This window comes from Megalobrama amblycephala, linkage group LG24, assembly GCF_018812025.1.
Source record: "Megalobrama amblycephala isolate DHTTF-2021 linkage group LG24, ASM1881202v1, whole genome shotgun sequence".
Classification (NCBI taxonomy): domain Eukaryota; kingdom Metazoa; phylum Chordata; class Actinopteri; order Cypriniformes; family Xenocyprididae; genus Megalobrama; species Megalobrama amblycephala.
The window spans coordinates 31904558-31921713 of record NC_063067.1 but is presented as its reverse complement, the minus strand read 5'-3'; the positions used below and the strand labels follow the sequence as shown (position 1 = coordinate 31921713).

The 17156-nt window shown below is 38.0% G+C and overlaps 1 protein-coding gene across 4 annotated transcripts in view; it reads left to right on the top strand.

Moving 5' to 3' along the window:
* Positions 1–48: 48 nt before the first annotated feature.
* foxp1a (forkhead box P1a) overlaps positions 49–17156 on the top strand; it is a 52516-nt gene continuing 35408 nt past the window's right edge. Inside the window, exon 1 of one of the 4 annotated variants that reach the window (XM_048177607.1) lies at positions 49–301. The gene's annotated coding sequence lies outside the window, so the exon portion shown is untranslated. The remainder of the gene's footprint in view (positions 302–17156) is intronic. The other 3 variants (XM_048177606.1, XM_048177605.1, XM_048177604.1) reach the window with 3 other exon arrangements.

Sequence of the window (17156 nt, the reverse complement as noted above, 5' to 3'; positions counted from 1 at the left end):
ATTCACACACTAACTTTATCCAATTAATCTTGTTTAACGTTTATAATTCAACCCTCGCTGTAAACGGCCACGTAAACGCGCAAAAGCTGGTCGCGTGGTTCGTGAAGTAGTCCCAGGGACGCGCACTGCGGATGAATACGCTTGTTTACATTGTGCTGCACGCGGCGGTGAGTCGGCCAGCGCGCTGCTGCGCGAGCTTCATGGGAGACCGACGCACTGCGCTTCACAGCTCGCGAAAGTTCGCTCCGCGGTCACCGCTAAAGTTTTCATTTCTGTCCGTTGAGAAACCATTTCATCCCCGGTGAGTTTATTCTTTTTTTATCAAGTTTCTTTCTCTGTGTTTATTCCTAATTTACACGCGAGGTTGATTTGCTAGTTATTAGCCTTATCGCAACTAACGGCAGCGCTGGAGAGCAGACAGGAGCAGCAGCTAATTCACAGCTCTCCACACTTTTATCGCCATTTATTTAGTATTTTATAACAGGCAATTTGCCTTGAACAGAGTCGGTGGCTTGCATAACACGCAGTAATTGCCGTAGGACACTATTTAAAGCCCTCATGGGAGTGTTAGCTGGCTAACATGTGCCTTTGGTTCAGAACAAAAACAGCCCGAGTAACTTCAGTTCAAGACTGTCTTTGTCGTCAATCTAACTCAACATAACAACAAACATCAACACAGCTTGTGTAAAATATGTTTTTGTACTGTACATATGCAATCTTATCTATACCAAATATACGTACACATACATATTTTTCTTCCAAAATGAATCAAATAAATACATTTAGAATAAATAAAGCGAAAGAAAAGCATCCACCATTCAGACTCTTGATTTTTTCCTCCACACTGTTATTATACAGAATATATTAAAATGTTTGTCAGTCAAACCTCATTCAATTGAGTGTTAACCCTAACTGGGTGGTTTGATTTTGGTCAGCAGGTTTAAACAGGGACTCACATGCATCCTCTCATGGAGGCGTTATTGTGGTTGTGTCTCACATCCTAGTGAAGTACCTACTTAGACAGTATTTTTAGGCACCTATAATGCCCAAAAGTGCTGCCTAGGTTTTCACAGCCAGTGCTTCTTTTGTTTGCTTCGTGTGCCCAGTTTCGTTATTCTTCGTGAGTGTACTACTGAGTTAAAATTTCTCCTTCAGTTTCATTGTTTGTTTGTTGTAGTTTCAACAACTTCAGATTCAAAAAAAAAAAAAAAAGCAACGCCCCTTGACGGGTTTCATTTCTCCTTTTGCCTCTGAGCATTTACAATTCAGTTAATCATTTGTTGGAGCACTTATACAGGCATCCCATTCTGTCTCTTTGCTTGAGTTGTCTGTTCTTAAACCAGGTGTTACCTGCCCTTAGGATCAGGTTCCCTCACTTTACGGTTCATTGTGAAGATCTGTCCATTCAGCACAACTGCAGAACACTTTCAGTAGAGCATTCAAGAGGATTTCATTTGGTAGTGCAGGGGTTTCCAAACTTTTTTTTTTTCTTTTTTTTTTTTTTTTCTGGTCAGCCAAACCCCTCAGCATAAAATATTAACTTGAAGTACACACTGAGATTTTAAGTTAATATTTAAACAATTTAATGACACATGTTCACAGTTCTCTGATTTCAGTTATTGGTCACATGGCATGCAGGTAAACAAGATATTTAAAGGTGCAATATGTAAGAATTTTGCAGTGAAATATCCAAAATCCACTAAACCATATATTTTGTTCACTTGAGTACTTACAACATCCCAAATGTTTCCAACTATTTGTAAATCGTGAGAAAATTGCAATTTTAACCAAGGCTCCGGGACATGTGAGGAGTCGCCTGTCAATTGCGTCATACCCGCGTTACCCTCGATTTCCGGTTTTATTTTGTAGAAACCATGGAAACACCAAAAACTAATTATTGTTATATAGCTCAACACATTTAGTCTCATTGTTTAAATCTAATTTTCTTGATTTTTTGCGAGTACCATGCTTTACCATGCCTCAGAGAAAAACACTATTTTGTGAAGTAGCTAACATAGCATAATCAGATGCAGCTTTATTTTTAGTAACAGTAATACAGCATTTTCTCCATCATACAATACATTTTAAAATTGCATGCCATTTATCAACACAAGCCATCCAGCATTTAATATGATATTGTAAAATCGATCTATCTTACTGCAGTGTGTAACAGTGTCTCACAGCAGCCGCCGAGCGAACGCACAGAGTAACGTTATAACATCATTTTCAACACTCTCAAATGTATCTAATATGATAAACAGAGCTGCGTTACCTCATACTCATGACCGGAAAAGCGGAAGCGGCGCCGGCGACTGTGTCATAATAAAAGTCCCGCTGCTTGTGAGGCGTGTGTTGATCAATCGCTCCAGCTCCTCGTTCAGCTCCACAACACTCGCTCCTGCTCTGCTTCATACTACAGTAACGTTAATAATCGCATCCATGAACATGATTTCTTCCCGAGTCCTATCCCGATTATTTTCCACTGGCCGATGAGATGAAGACCACATGTCCCAAGATTCCGCGCTCAAACTTGGTGTCATCAAGCTACGCCATTGTTTTGAATAGGCCTCTAGTGACCTCTAGCGGACAGAAAATATTACATAGTGCACCTTTAATCTGTTTTTAGTAACTTTTCTTTTTATTATTGGCCAAAAGTGATACTGTGAATGTTTTGTCATATATTGTGATTTTGAACAGCAATATGACGTTTTTCATTTCTTATGAAAATGCCTCATATTCACTCTGCCCATAGCGAACTTGGAGCCCGAGTCTGCGCAGTAGTGAGTGCAAAGTGGAACCGTGATATCAAAGTCCCGCCCCTGACCCTGAACAGCAACGGAAGTTACATTATTACACCATTCGATGGCGGCAAAGAGTGTGTCCGTCAGTAGCAAAGACTTTTACATTGAAAAGACTGAATTGTTGTGAACACGGAACAAGACGCAACTGACAAATGCTTTGACTAGCGCTGTCAGTCACGGGAAAACCCCTTAACTGTTAAAAGGACAAGATAATACATCGCAACAGATTTTTTATTATGAACATAGGACTGACCTGAAGGAAAATGCTAAATCTGAATGCAGGTAATAAACTCACTCACTCGATCTCTTTCTCACAATACTCTTCTACATAATACAGTAAGCTTCAGTGAACATTATCAAGTGAGAACATACAGTTTACGTTGCTAAGAGTGGTTGCTAAAGGTGTAGTATAGTGATACACAGAACAGTTGGGTGAAGCGGTCGTGTTTTATCGTGAATAAAACAAAGCTATTGACCAATCAGAATCAAGGACAGGAACTAACTGTTTTATAAACTTATTTAAAGAACAAACACTTGAATCTAACCAGCGTGATAAAATCTGCCTAAAATGACAGAAATCATCTTTGTAAATGTCTTTAAAAAATGTTTAAAGTGTAATTTGATTGTTTAGTTAGTCTCACATGCCTTTACGTTACATGGAGAGGGTGGAGTTTATGACCTATACTGCTTCCAGCCATCTGGGGGCGATCAAGGTGCTTTAGCTTCACTTTTCAGGACTTGTGTGGCACGCTTGTTTCATACAGACAGTATTTGAGATGCTACTGTAAGTTGCAGTATGAACGGGACATTTCGAGACTCATACCTGTAAGTAAACACGGTTGTCAATCCCAAAAACTGAAAGTGTGAATGTAGTTGGGCTGCCCCCTAATAGTCGACGAGAAGAGGCTTAGTCAACCAAAATTGGTCTTAGTCTTTTAGTCACAGAAAAAAAGAAACACTCCACAGAAAGTGGCAAAATCACGCAGTCTGTGACGGACAGTTCGTTAAGTGCAGGAATTCCAAACATTCGCCTATCATTCATCAACCTCAAATATGACTTATCACTTGAAACATGTAAGTAGTAGCAACTTTACAAGTCCGCACGGTCTTAACCTAGGTAAATGTGCACTTATTTGGTGCATATTAATGTGTTTACTGCATGACGTGGAGGCGCCGGTGCGATCACTTGCATTTAACTTAAAATACTCTGTCATTTTTGGTTGTTCAGATAAGAGTAATCCAACATTCGAAACTGTAAATGGTTTGCTTTTATTTCTGTAAACTCACAATAACAACAAAACGCTGTGCTTTTGTAAAAATAATAAAAACAAACAGGATGCGCTTTCTGCCGTCTCGGTCTCAACAAGTGAACTTGAGTGCGCCACAAATTAACTCAGTGTATACTTGCCTCACACACATGAGAAATATGGAAAGCTTGAAATGTCTACTTTAAATATTCCCTTATGTAATCTGTATGAAAAGTGCGTTTAGGCACGTCCACTACTGCGGAGATGACGAATCAGCATCATCTCTGCAGCCGAAAACACACACAACACTAGTTTATCAATAAGTTATTAAAATGTTTAGAAGTTTATTAATTTTTTTACGCCACATTCATAATCATTACGTTTACTAGGCTATGTGTTATATACTGGTGATTAAAGGCTCATTATTATGATGTATATTAGTCGACTAATCACTTAAATGAATAACTACTAAATCTCAGCAATTTGATAAGATATCGCTTTCAGTTTTAATTCAATTAATTGTGGAGCCCTATTTGTTTATTTTTAATATAACTTTCAGTTTAATTAAAGGGATAGTTCACCCAAAAATGAAAATTCGGTCATTTACTCACCCTCAAGTTGTTCCAAACCTGTATAAATTTCTTTGTTCTGCTACCTGTGTTAATTTCTGCTGAACACAAAGGAAGATATTTGGAAGAATGTTTGTAAACAAACAGATCTCGCCCCCCATTGACTACAATAGTATTTTTTTCCCCCCTACTATGGTATTCAGTGGGGGGCGAGATCTGCTCGGTTACAAACATTGTTCCAAATATTAAAAAGAAATTCATACAGGTTTGGAACAACTTGAGGGTGAGTAAATGATGACACAATTTTCATTTTTGGGTGAACTATCCCTTTAATCATTAGCTTTTCATCATCTCACAAACCCCTTGCAGTTCCCTCCCAGACCCTGGATTGGGAAACCCTGTTGTTAGGACCATCTTCTTTCAGATCTTTCTCCTCCAGGCATTTTTTTCTATCCAGGAGCTTCGTCATGGTACTGACAAACCTGTGATGACCTGTCTTGTTTCGCAACTGTGATATTGATGGTTATTGTCCTTTAAAAAGTATTTCTGAACTGCACGTTGCCCATTTCTGTCTGTCACTCTTAGTATCTGGCTGAATGATGTGGCGATTGACAGGTTTTGCCATGCTTGTGTAATAACAGCTTTAATGACTTGCGCAAAAGCGATGCCTCGTTTCTTAATGACATAACTTCCCCCACCTCCTGGTGCACAGTGAATAAGATGGTCAGGAACCGGTAATGTCAATGTGATAATCTGGTTAATGATTAACAGTTTTCTAGACATAAACACCTTTATGGCATTTCATACTCAGACGTCCTACAGTGATTGCTGTCTGCATAAGAAACAACAATCTATAGTACCTAAATTGCTATATTGCATTTGTTGAGACAAATGGTGTGATAGTTGAAGGGAGTGCCACGAGCATGAGAGAATGTAGGAGTAAGAGTAATGCGATTTGCTCTTTCCGAGGAAGCGGCACGTGTGGCGCTCATAGGCGTGGATGCATAGATGAACGTGACTGATATTTCCTTTTTACGTGGGAGTTTTTGAGGTTCTGTTTCCCCTTTCTTAAATTCTGGCTTCACCAAGGGTTTCCCCTCAGGTGAAAGGGGTTTCAGATGAGTGCACTAACATTGAGCAAACTTTGTTGTGGTGAGGAAGTGTGATGGCTGGTTGCTTGGCTGGCCAAGGTGACAGGTTCTTTTTTGGTTAGCGTTATTCACTCACTACCTTTTCCCGTTAGCATAGTGAATAAGCCGAGTCCTCTGTGTGGGTTATTTTTTTGAAGCAAACGAAACTTATAGCTCATAATTTCTGTGCATAATATTCAGTTTCTGATAAATAAGTGCAAGATTACCTTGTGGACTGGAAAGGTGTTGCTGAAGAGTTGAGAAGGAATTGCTTGTCACTCTACGCTATCTATATGGAAATGGTGATTATTCTGCTGCCCTATCTCAACTGACTCGCACACCTATTCAAATGTTCCGGAACAGTAAGTGTGGTTATGCTATCATTGTTTGCCATCCTGGAGAGTTTGAGCACTTTGTGCACCACTGATGTGATCTAGAGGAGCCTATGCCACAGGTCTGTTTTATTATATGAATTGTTTGCTTGAGGTTACCGGTGGGTGATTGGAAATACTTTAGGTTGCATCAAGGTTGCATAATTTTTTTCATAATGAACATTATTATGCTGCTTAAAATTACTTGTAGCTAGGGCTGGGCAATTTTTTTTTTTTTTTTTTCGATTAATTCAAATTTAATGTTTTTCCATGATTTTGTTATTTTTAAATCTAGAAATCGTGGTTTTGAATAAAAATGCTAGCAAACATTATAATTATATGTTGACAATTTAGCAATGATAACTGTTAAAACAAGAAAATGATCCGACCACTTGATGCCGCTCTCGTGTGACACTCTATGGGGCCATTCACACAGAATGTGTCTTTGCGTCTAAAAATCCTCAGGAATGGTTTTAAAAAAAGCGCAGAGTAGAACGTGAGGGTCTCGAGACACGCTTTTGAGACATGATGCAATAACGAAAATAATAATAGTAGAATAGGCAAACAGCAGAATTGATAGATACGAGTTTTGACATGGAAAAAAAGAAAATAAGATGAAAATAAAATAATAATGGCCACCTCCTCTGCCATGTTGCCGTCAAATAAAACAGTTGTCATGCCAACTTGCTTCTGTAAACAGAAGCTCGCAACGCTTGCCCACCTCCGAGTTCTTCTGATTGGTCCACTGTATTGGAACTGACATTGATGAGCGGCGCTGCGTGTAAAAGTTGAAATTCTTTTAACTTGACACGGCGTCTTAAAAACGCGGCGCTCGTGCGAGGCGCTACAAAAGACCCGAGATGCTAGCGTAAAGGTCATGCACATCCGTCAAGCGTGTTTAAATTGAAAAACAATGGGTAAGTAGCACATCGGAATATAAAAACGCGTTGTGTGTGAACGGCCCCTATGAATGTAGAACACACAAGTGAAATTACTGAATCTAAACATAGGGAAAAAAAACAACAACAAAAACATATCAGACATGTCATGTTTTGCAATGGAACTATTCAAGTATTAATTTCTTCTATAAAAAAAAAAAAAAAAGTACTAACCCCAAACTTTTGAATGGTAGTGTATTTGGACAAAATAGTATAAAATTGTAATATTGGTTATCGGCCATAAAAATGAAATGAAGATTATTGGCTTTTAAGTTTTGGCCAGACTTTTAATTTTTGACCCCAATATTGTTTAATTGTTCAATTTTAAAACCAAAAAAGTACAATGTATTAAAAAGCAAAAGAGGATATTACCAAACTATAGTCCTATTTGCTCATCTTTTTTTTTTTTTTTTTATGTCCTTGGCACAAAATGTGCTTTTTAGCCTTGAATTTTGTAGTCTGCACACACAATTTGTGAAGTATAAAAACTTTCAATAGACTCAGAATCTAATACTTGACAAGCATTCATCACCCTGATGTTCAGTCTCTCTGTAGAAACCACATAATTTCCATCTCAGTAAAGTGTATTTACATAGTAGTACACCTGAATGAAAAGCAGGCACTATAGCAAACTGCTCTCTGTACTAAGCCTGTCACACATTTCCAAGATAATATTGTCTGGCCCTGTAATTTCACTGATGCAGCCTGCCTATCTTTTACTTGGCTGGTATCCGTACAGTGTGGTTTTGTGTATCTGCACAATTTGTCATGTGTTCGTAGCCCGGCTATGAAATGTGATATTCAATGAGGGCTGCCTCTTCCATTATCTCAGAAACCTCTCTAAAAATAGACCCATGCATCCAGACACCATGCTATAGCCTACTACATAGTCCCATTAGCCCCGTCTTTCTGGCAACTGCTCCCATCAGCCTCGTCCTGCTGCCAAAACTTGTTTGAATGAACTCATGATGCTCATTTTTAGCTGTCTACACGTTATTTGCTGTTCAATCATTTTTTTAGTCAGATTCAGCAGTAATAAAGTGTCTGATGTAAATAGATGAGACTGTACACAGTTGAAATAAACCACAGCTCTCATGAGTGTTAGTGTTTGAAAAGCCTTCCAAAATAAGTCTGTACAGGTTAAAGGTAAATGATTGTTTCATGAAGTTCATGGAATACGGATGTCTTGTGAAACATTCATTGTTCTGCTAGTAGGCACCTGCTTGAGTGCCTTTTAGTCATCTTGTAAGTTCCTTGCTTGCTTGTTTTAAAGGGCCAGTTCACCCAAAATTGTAAATTCTCTCATCTTTTACTCACCCTCATGTCTTCTCAAACCTGACTTTCTACTGTGGAACACAAAAGAAGATATTTTGAAGAAGGTTTCAGCCTTTTTTTTTTGTTCATACAGTAAAAGTCGAAGGGGTCCAAAACAACATTAGATCCCTCTGACTGTCATTGTATGGAGGGGATATTTCTTCAGAATATGTTCTTTTGTGTTTCATAGAAGAAAGTAATGCCTGTTTCACACTGGACAGGATACGCAAGCAGAGTGGAGGAAGCGCAGAAGATGTGTGTGTGCAGAGAGGGAGCAGCATGCGCCCATTGTGCTTTCGCGTTTGTCGTGCACAGCTTAACCGCGTACACTGCTTGTGTACTGCAAATACAGATGAGTGTGTCGTCCACTGTGCTACCTTTTTTAGGTGTTTTCTTCTGACCACTGTCTGTCACATTGCTTTGATTTTATGATGGACAACATACTCTGCTGCGATGCAAAAGTAATCTTAAAGTTAAGAGATAGCTCTAGTTTTTATAATTTAAACAGGCCTTTAAAGTTTGGGCAAAAACTTCTGGCAATGATGTGTTTTCATGTATTTTATTAATTTGGTGAAATTTTTTACAACCCAATTCCGGAAATGTTGGGACGTTTTTTAAATTTGAATAAAATGAAAACTAAAAGACTTTCAAATCACATGAGCCAATATTTTATTCACAATAGAGCATAGATAACATAATGTTTAAACAAAGAAATTTTACACTTTTATCCATTAAATGAGCTTATTTCAAATTTGATGCCTGCTACAGGTCTCAAAAAAGTTGGCACGGGGGCAACAAATGGCTGAAAAAGCAAGAAATGTTGAAAAGATTCAGCTGGGAGAACATCTAGCAACTAATTAAGTTAATTGATATCAGGTCTGTAACATGATGTAAAAGGGATGTCATAGAGAGGCAGAGTCTCTCAGAAGTATAGATGGGCAGAACTGTGAAAGAGTGTGTAAAAAGATTGTGGAATACTTTTAAAAACAATGTTCCTCAACATCAAATTGCAAAGGCTTTGCAATTCTCTACTCATCTAAAGTGCATAACCTCATCGAAAGATTCAGTGAAACTGGAGAAATCTCTGTGCAAGGGACAAGGCTGAAGACCACGGGCATCCAATAAAGGTCTTCGGGCCCTCAGACTGCATAACTCATCGGCATGAATGTGTCAATGACATTACTAAATGGGCCCAGGAATACTTTCAGAAACCACTGTCGGTAAACAAAATCCGCCGTGCCATCTGCAGATGCCAACTAAAGCTCTGTCATGCAAAAAGGAAGCCAAATGTGAACATGGTCCAGAAGCGCCGTTGTGTCCTGTGGGCCAAGCCTCATTTAAAATTGACTGTTTCAAAGTGAGTGTTCTATGGTCAGACAAGCCCAAATTTGACTTTCTTGTTGGAAATCACGGACACGTTGTCCTCCGGGCTAAAGAAGACGGAGACCTTCCAGCGTATTATCAGCGTTCAGCTCAAAGCCATCATCTCTGATGGTATGGGGGTGCATAAGTGCATACGGTATGGGCAGCTTGCATGTTTTGGAAGGCACTATGAATGCTGAAAGGTATATAAAGGTTATAGAGCAACATTTGCTCCCCTCCAGATGACGTCTATTTCAGGGAAGGCCTTGTGTATTTCAGCAGGACAATGCAAAACCACACACTGCAGCTATTACAACAGCATGGCTTCGTCGTAGAAGAGTCCGGGTGCTGAATTGGCCTGTCTGCAGTCCAGATCTTTCACCTATAGAGAACAATATCTCAAAGACGACCACAAACTCTTCAGCAGCTGGAAACCTTTATCAGAAAGAATGGGACTAAATTCCAACACCAAAACTCCAGAAACTCATAACCTCGATGCCCAGACATCTTCACGCTGTTTTGAAAAGAATCAAAATGAATCAACATGCTACACGATGGTAAACATGCCCCCGTCCCAACTATTTTGAGACCTGTAGCAGGCATCACATTTGAAATGAGCTCATTTTGTACATAAAGTTGTAAAATTTCTCAGTTTAAACATTTATGTTATCTATGTTCTATTGTGAATAAAATATTGGCTCATGTGATTTGAAAGTCTTTTAGTTTTCATTTTATTCAAATTTAAAAAAAGTCCCAACATTTCCGGAATTCGGGTTGTATTTTTTTTTTTTTTTTAACTCAGGTGTATTTTGACCAAAAACAGTTTAGCATGAGTGGGGCAGCAAAAATAGACTTGCCTAATAAATATGTGCTTCTTGTGCTCCACTTTTTGCGTCCAGTGTGAAACAGGCCTAAGTTAAACAGGTTTTGGGTAATTGAACTCTTTTTGGTGTTCCGGGTGCCATGTTCTCAGGTGATCCATTGAACCAGACGTAGTAAAGTTCTTTGGCAACAAGTTGCTTGTCGAATATTTGGCGAGTGAAATGTGGTGAAGGATACAATTTGTTTACTTATTCTGAATGGCATTTAAGGTGAAAGCATTTGTAAATATTGTGTAGTCTTGTGCCTGTGAAGTTAATTACTTTTCTAATGTTGATTCCCTTTCATTAGACTTAAATGGAGCATATAGTAAATACATCTATCTGGTCAATGTACAGTCTGATGGTGTGGTGTCAATCATGCTGCACCTGGAGGAAGTAAAAATATCATATTGTGAATAATTAGCCAAATGTATTTAACTAGTCAAACATGATTTCTTTTTCTTTTTTTCCAACATCTTCCTGTAATACGAGCTCTAATTCCTCCCCATATTGTGCCCCTTTTTAAAACATTTATCTATCGAGTGATTCATTTCTAGACTATTCGCAAAGTGTTTGCTTGTTTGTTTGTTTGTTTTTTAATCTAACTTGCGATTCATGTTCAGTTTAATTTTCTATAACAGCCTGAGGATGTCTTTTGATGGACTGGTTTTTATTTTCCGTGGGGGCGGGACACACATTCATGAGACTTAATAGGTAAAATGAGTCTGATTAATTTGTTTTCTTTATATCATTATTTGGTCTACTGTGCCTAGGCATATTAATTGTCCAGTTGAATGTTCAATTGCATTATGGGTAATAAACCCCACCATCCACGGACCTAGTCATAATTGCACAACAAACAACCTTTTTTTGTTGATGTTCTTGCTAATTTTATTACAGTAATTCATTTTAAGAGCCACGTCTTGATGCTACGTCATATTAAGCACCTCTCTATCTAACTCCTAACATTACGTTCAGAGCTTGAGAGTGCGTTTATGGCTTTGCTTTCCTCCCTGTTTGTATTATGTATCAATATCTCCTCATTGAGACTTCAAAGGCATTCCTTCAGGTTGGTGTATGTTTTCCCTTCCTGACAGTTGAAGTCCTTCGAGGCCTCACCTTTCCCCTAAAATCCTCATGTTTGTGTTGCTTGTCGGCTAAAGTTTGTGTCTATGGGAAAATGAGGCATTAGGAATGCAGAGGAACGTTCATGAGATGAAGGCCTATCATCTGTACAAATAGACCGATGCCAGTGTAAGTCAAATAAACACACAAAACATTCTTCAGCAGTCACACTGTTGACAAGCTTTTGTTCCCTTTCATGTTTCTGACAATGTAAGAACGTAAAATCCAAACAAACGTGCATTAGCATTTCTTTTAAACAGTCAAACAGGCCAATACTGGTTCAGATTAGCATTTTGTAGTTATTTCTAACACATCTATTTACAGCAAACATGCTTGTGTTGGCAGCCTGAATGACACCGTTTAACTCATGGTTTTTTTCCACGCTTGTGGACAGGTTGCATTACATTGTAATGCGTTCATTATGTACCCTGTATGTTTCAGTGCATATTTGACATGTTTTTCATGCACACTAATGTTCTCTCAGTTGTTTATGTGAAGCAGGATATTTGTGCAATCTACATTGGATGCCTTTTTACTCCACCTTTCCTCCTCTGTGATCAGTGAAGCGCTTCATCCCAGCATGTATTTTACTGCAATTGACATTTTTTTCCTTTGATAAATGGATAGGAGTTCTGGATGCTAATTGGTCCATTCAGTGTAACCTTGTGAAACAAATTGCTTAATGAATTGCTTAGTCACAATGAAACAGAAGTAGCAGATATTTTGTTCTATTTTGTGATCCAAGTGAAACAGAGTATTGGGCGGGGGAAATAAAAGGCAGATTTGACTTTCTTTTTTTTGGAATTTATCATTAAAATGTTACGTGGTGACTTTTTATAAAATTAACAACATTAAAAGTTAAGAATATATTCAGGTTAGTGGTTTCAAAGTACTGACTTTGGTACTGAAATTTTAAAAATGTGATGCGTTGAGCGGATTCATAAACGCCTCTGATTGGCCATTGTGTTCACACGCTTAACAGATACGTCTGTGAATGTCTACAATGATCAAAGCTTCAAAAACATGTTGTAAATAAACATCAATGATGCTCTTCACCGAACGCTTGCACAGATACACACAGAAGTGTTTGAGAAGCAGGCATCTATCAGCGGACTGAAAGTGTTTGGTACTTTTGACAACACTAATTCAGGGGTTAAAGGAGTTGCAGACACGTTGCATCTTGCCTAAACAAAAGTCGTTGTGTTTTTGTTTACAATGCACGATTCCCCTGGTGCATCATAGCATAATTAAACCTTTGGGCCAATTAGGATGTTTTGTTAGATAATCTTATTTTAAATGAGGGACAAAGTAGTTCACACAAAGCACATTGTGCTGTTGCTGTAGTGACTCCACCTCTTAGGGAACATGTGGCATTTATTTGAGCGTTAATACTTTGGATCTTCTTTTTTACACTTGGAAAAGAGTACTAATTGCCTATTCCACGCTTAGTCCATATCTTTCATGCTAATTATTTTATGGACCTCAACACTATACAGCCTCACACCAATCTGAAATTTGTCCTTCGTTTTCAGTGAAAGTGCAACACAGTGTCTGCCAGCCGAAACAGGCAGCGGCTGTGTTAGCAGCACTAAATAACAAGCACTCAAATCCCACGAGCTCTGTTCTGGTTCACATTCATGTCAGGAGAGGGGTTGCTTGTTTGTCTAGAGATTTTCTTCGCTGTTTACTCTAGCTGTGTTGCTTTTTGAGCCGTTCCCCCGCCCTTCCCAGCTGTTTACATAAGGCCCTCCCTGTGTATTATGGCACCTGCCAGATCTGCAGATCGTACCACCTGGTTAATGTTAAATTGCTCCAGAAGGAAGATGTTTGTTAATAAACACCAAACCCAGGGCCCCAATGTTTACTGTAGTCATGGTGGCAATCAGTTATTTAACAAATATTGGCCCCTGCTTGTGTGGGAGAGTGTTTAACTATGTACGAACCAGCCAATGGAGGGCTATATGAAGCACTTGGGGTTGAAAGAAATGAGTATTTATGAAGTTAAGATCTATATTTTTATGTAACTTCAGCTTTCGTTTGACCAGTTCACCTTTAAACAAGTAGACTGGGCTGGCTTCCCGCCGACATGAGGATTGGATAAAAAGAGAACCTTCAACATATCATCGTTTTTCAACAGTACATGTAGCCCACGCAGCTGCATTGTCTTAAATGCTTTATTTTAAGCTTCGTGGAAGGCAGGCAGACAGGTTCTACCGATATTCATAAGAACCTGCCTCTTGCGGTTGTGTTTGCTGAAAAAAAATTTGTTTGAAATAAAAGCGCTTTGAATTGATTCCTTTTTTTTTTTAAATTATTTAAATAGTGTACAACATACGGATTGATTAATTGCAATTAATCTCATATCAATATTTGCCCTCAAATAAAAAGAGATTATTCAAAGATAAAAAGTGGCTTTGGTATAGGTTATATTGTCAATATATATTTTATATTTTTTGTATTTGGTATATTGTTTGTCTGTTGGTTTGTCTTATTGTCATAATGTGTTCTTACATTCTATCTGCAGTATTTGTTTACAATGTAAACTGGTGTCTTAGTCCACTGCACCATGTCTCATTGTTTTTCAGGGCCTCAAGTCATGAGCCTTGTGTTTTTTAAATGTAAAAACATGACAAAGTGGAAATTGATCTGACATAGGAAAATCCCTTATTGTGGAATTTTAAATGCAGGTTTTTATATATATAAAAAAATAAAATATAGATTAATCTAGGGCTGGACGATTAATTGAAAAGTAATTGAAACCGAAATTCAGAACCTCTAACCGCCGTAATTTTCCCATGTCAGTTATTTCGTTTTTTTAAACCTATTATCTCTCTAGACTCGGGTAACGCGCCGGCGCGTTTTGCAGGATTTTTTTCACATTGCAGCAAAACAGACTTAAAATACTCCGACATTTTTTGCCATAGAGACATAAGTAATATCAATTGAAACTATAGAATGTCTTCTTTTATTTGTGTACACTCAGAGTAAAAACAAAATGTTGTGCTTTTTGTAAAATAAAGAAAATTAACATGGTGCGTGATCTCTCGTCTCTCTCTGAACGAAGTCCAATCTGATAGTTCTCAGAAAATGAACTGTAACTTAGTGAATACTAATGACAAAAAAATTAGACTTATGTCTAAAAAAAACATTGAAATGTCCGGTTGTAAATCGTGTAAGTCAAATCGAAAACAAATTTTCTGTGTTTATGTAATCTGTATGAAAAGAGAGCCATGTCAGAAGTCCGTGATTCAGCTCATTATCCGCTAATGCGGCCAAGCCCACGGAACGAGCACTGTTCAGACGAAAATTCTGAGGCAATACATGTATCCATCGTCACAATCGTGTATTTATTGTCTTGAAAAGTGTTTATCTGGATGTTAAAGCCATGGTTAGCGACCTCTAGAAGACATGCCATTAGTTCCTGGTTCCTGTTCTTTAGATGAATTTGTGGACTAAAAATGCACAGAGCGCCCTCCGGCTGCAAGTATGAATTGAAAACACAGTATCCAGCACTCATAGTGATGACAATAAATATTGAATAAATATTACTCCTCTGACTGACATAAACAATATTGACATAAACATATGAGAATCTATCAATATTTCTCCAAATGTGCATGCTTTTAAGCTAAAAGCCTATATGAAATGCCATAGAGGTAACATAACTGTTCAGACACTTTGCAAGTATATAATAGAATACCATTATTTTAAATTGTAATAATATTTCACAGTATTGCTGTTTTTTCTGTATGCTTGATATACACCATGATGAGCTTGAGACATGATCAACAGAGGGTTTTTTCACAGTCTACTTGACTGAAAGGCCTCATTAATATGCAAGTCATTATTATGTGATTCTTTTGTCTTCTCAGGTGTAAATGACCCATTATTCATGATGATTCACGCCTCCACGCATACTGTTTCTTGACAAAAAGTGTCTTAAAAAAACTAAATCAATATATTGTTTTATATGAAGGAGTAGGCAGGATAATTTTTACATAATTCTGAAGCAAAAACTCTAGTCTACAACCTCCAATACACAGAATTCCTGTGAACACAGATTTAATAAACTTTTTTTGGCCTTATTTCAGTGACTTAAGTCTTTTGTTTTTTTTCAATAACCACGTATAAACGTTATTCCTTCAAAAACACAAACATGTACATACATGTTCCTCACATATTATGGTAGCCTAGTTATGCTTCCCTCGTAAAAACATACTACCGCGTGTGTAGCCACGTGATTCCGCCCCGTCCAGTCAGTGGCATCAAAGCAACACGGAGGTGAACGCCGGTTCAACACATAGTGATGGCGCGCGAGCAGTGAACCTAGCGTCTTCACTAAACTTTGTCACTTGTATGTGTTTTAAGGTTTGCCAGTTTGGACATTCAAGCGATTTTTAGACGATTGGATGTGTTTTGTTATATAGAGCTACCATGCTCGAACACTCATACAAACAGTAAAACGTGAAGATTGCGCGCACTGAGGAGCAGAAACTAGTTGTTAGCGCTGTCCTGTGATTTATTACTAAAGTAGCTTAGAAACTCAAAACTTATAGCATATATTTTTCTACTTTTGAAGTAACTATTTACAATCCACAGCTTCAAAATTAATTGAGAGACGGTATGACTAATTCACACATGCAACTGTGGTACTGTGCTAATTTATCTGTATCTGATTTACAACGAGCAGAAATCTGTAAGAAATGTTACGAACCATAGATAAAATAACTGCTGAAAGTGAGCTGTTATGTCAGAGTGCAAGATAATGTGAATGTGCCCAGCACAAAAAGAGAATTAAGTTCTCTTTCACGTCTTCTTGCACTTGAATGGTTCAAAACCACTTTAAAATGCACACGGAGGAATCAAAATTTAAATTTTATAACAAGTATCCAATTCTAGATTCGATTCCCAACCCTAGTCAGGTGGCACAATTAATTACGTTATCATAATTATTCACAATAATTAACACATTAATTTAGCAGCCCTAGTTACTAAACTAGCTTCAGCATCTCTGATACTGAAAAAGAAGTACTGTTAGAACTCGAGCCTTTCTCTTTGCTGATTGTATCAGGCTGAGAGGAATGTTGTCTTTGTCCGTGTCAGTTTTTTGTAAACACACTGATGCGATCAGGCTGTTTCACACAGATGTTTGTCGACTTTAAGGATGAAGACGCAGGATATTGATTGTTCAAGGTCAAAACAGATATTTATCTGATTTCAACCCTTCAAAAGGCCTCTTACCAAAGACAAGGTGCATAGAAGTAAAGGTTTCTTTTCAATTTCCATTCTGCCATGCCATTTCCATATAGTCCCATTTCCGTATAGTATGTTTAACTATGACATGGTTATTTCCTCTAGTAAAGGCTTCATTTAGTCTCAGCAGCACAATATAAGATTCACCTTTGTGAGCAACTGTCAGTTTTTGTATTAACATGTCTG